The sequence below is a fragment of the Perca fluviatilis genome, chromosome 6 (assembly GCF_010015445.1).
Source record: "Perca fluviatilis chromosome 6, GENO_Pfluv_1.0, whole genome shotgun sequence".
Lineage (NCBI taxonomy): Eukaryota > Metazoa > Chordata > Actinopteri > Perciformes > Percidae > Perca > Perca fluviatilis.
Genome location: NC_053117.1, coordinates 42511259 through 42513758, shown reverse-complemented (window position 1 = coordinate 42513758; position 2500 = coordinate 42511259). Strand labels below are relative to the sequence as shown.

General features: G+C 42.5%; 1 protein-coding gene across 4 annotated transcripts in view; it reads right to left on the bottom strand.

Annotated features, from left to right (window-relative positions):
• ccdc180 (coiled-coil domain containing 180) overlaps positions 1-2500 on the bottom strand; it is a 39594-nt gene that overhangs the window by 21120 nt on the left and 15974 nt on the right. The gene's annotated exons all lie outside the window — the stretch shown is intronic.

Sequence of the window (2500 nt, the reverse complement as noted above, 5' to 3'; positions counted from 1 at the left end):
CTGTTACTGTAATATAAACTCCACATTCATTAGTATTTAGAGATGATGAAGACCTCCAGTGTGATGATGATGAAGGAGAGAGGAAGGATTAGTCACTATTCTTTCTTACTGTTACGTACCTTTACTTTGTTTTTCCAGTAATTCCATAAATAACTGGAGACAAAATACTATATTGAAGAAAACTGCTGATTTTCATTCCTTCCTGTTTACTGTATGTAAAAATTGATTTATTATAAAATCTATATCTTTTCTTTAAATAAACTACTGAGTAGTATCAAGTCACTCAAACTGTAAAGATGAGAAAGTTTGTAAATTTTTTATATTGGTGGTTGATGCTAATGTTTTACTCTCAGTGTGTTCTGAGTGACAGTGTGTGTGTCTCAGTGTGTGTGTCTCAGTGTGTGTGTGTCTCAGTGTGTGTGTGTTGTGGTGGCAAATTTTATTTTAACCATTTGTTTAATGATATTAACCATTAGTTTATAGATTGTTTTAAACCTCCACAAAGTCCTGTTCCTTCCTGTAGACTTAAAGGCACCAGTGAGAGAGCTGGCCTTGTAGACTGTGAGCAATAGCAGAAGTTATTTTCTGCTAAAGAATGGCAGCTCCTCAGTTGTTATTTCTCGCAGATAAAGTGAAGAAGGCTATACCACTGTCTGAACCGTATCTCTTTCTGTCTCCTGAGATAAGCAGGTCTTTAGTCTAATGTAGGAGACACAGGAGCAGAATGGAAGGTTGTAAAATCATCTGACTGTCTATGGTATTTTTTAGAAAAGTGGCAGCATGCTAAAGATATTTGAAGAGGGGTGGCTTAACGGAGTTTCTTCACTATAAGAGGTTTTGATTTTTAGGTTTCTAGTTAGGAAAGACATTTTCAGTTGTGCTGCGTGTACCTTTGAAACTGTATTTTCTCCATTTGCAAATGTAAATAAATACTCAAAGACCAAACTTTGGTTTAATTCTCAAACAGTCGTTATTCGTTTTGATTTTATCATAAATATCACTAACTCTGCTCAGTGTGTGTGTGTGTGTTGTCTCAGTGTGTGTGTGTGTGTGTTGTCTCAGTGTGTGTGTGTGTGTTGTCTCAGTGTGTGTGTGTGTGTGTGTGTGTCTCTGTGTGTGTGTGTGTCTCTGTGTGTGTGTGTGTGTTGTCTCAGTGCGGATTGTTCTGAGGTGTGTGTTGTCTCAGTGTGTGTGTGTGTTGTCTCAGTGTGTGTGTGTGTGTGTTGTCTCAGTGTGTGTGTGTTGTCTGTGTGTGTGTGTGTTGTCTCAGTGTGTGTGTGTTTGTGTTGTATCAGTGAGGATTGTTCTTAGGTGTGTGTTGTCTCAGTGTGTGTGTGTGTGTGTGTGTGTGTGTTGTCTCAGTGTGTGTGTGTTGTCTGTGTGTGTGTGTGTGTGTTGTCTCAGTGTGTGTGTGTGTGTTGTTGTGTGTGTGTGTGTGTGTGTGTGTTTGTCTGCGTGTGTGTGTGTGTGTGTGTTGTCTCAGTGAGGATTGTTCTGAGGTGTGTGTTGTCTCAGTGTGTGTGTGTGTGTGTGTTGTCTCAGTGTGTGTGTGTGTGTGTTGTCTTGTGTGTGTGTGTGTGTTGTCTCAGTGTGTGTGTGTTGTCTCAGTGTGTGTGTGTGTGTGTTGTCTCAGTGAGGATTGTTCTTAGGTGTGTGTTGTCTCAGTGTGTGTGTGTGTGTGTTGTCTCAGTGTGTGTGTGTGTTGTCTCAGTGTGTGTGTGTGTGTGTTGTCTGTGTGTTGTGTGTGTGTGTGTGTTGTCTGCGTGAGGATTGTTCTGAGTGTGTGTGTTGTCTCGTTGTGTGTGTGTGTGTGTCTCATGTGTGTTGTCTCAGTGTGTGTGTGTGTGTGGTCTCAGTGTGTGTGTGTGTGTGTGTTGTCTCAGTGAGGATTGTTCTGAGGTGTGTGTTGTCTCCGTGTGTGTTGTTGTGTGTGTGTGTTGTCTCAGTGTGTGTGTGTGTGTGTTGTCTCAGTGTGTGTGTGTGTGTGTGTTGTCTCAGTGAGGATTGTCCTGAGGTGTGTGTTGTCTCTGTGTGTGTGTGTGTTGTCTCAGTGTGTGTGTGTGTGTGTGTGTGTGTGTGTGTTGTCTCAGTGAGGATTGTTCTGAGGTGTGTGTTGTCTCAGTGTGTGTGTGTGTGTGTGTGTTGTCTCAGTGAGGATTGTTCTGAGGTGTGTGTTGTCTCAGTGTGTGTGTGTGTGTGTGTGTGTTGTCTCAGTGAGGATTGTTCTGAGGTGTGTGTTGTCTCAGTGTGTGTGTGTGTGTGTGTGTTGTCTCAGTGTGTGTGTGTGTGTGTGTGTGTTGTCTCAATGTGTGTGTGTGTGTGTGTGTGTGTGTGTTGTCTCAATGTGTGTGTGTGTGTGTGTTTGTTCTCAATGAGGATTGTCCGGAGGTGTGTGTTGTCTCAGTGTGTGTGTGTGTGTGTGTGTGTTGTCTCAGTGTGTGTGTGTGTGTGTGTGTGTGTGTGTGTGTGTGTGTTGTCTCAATGAGGATTGTCCTGAGGT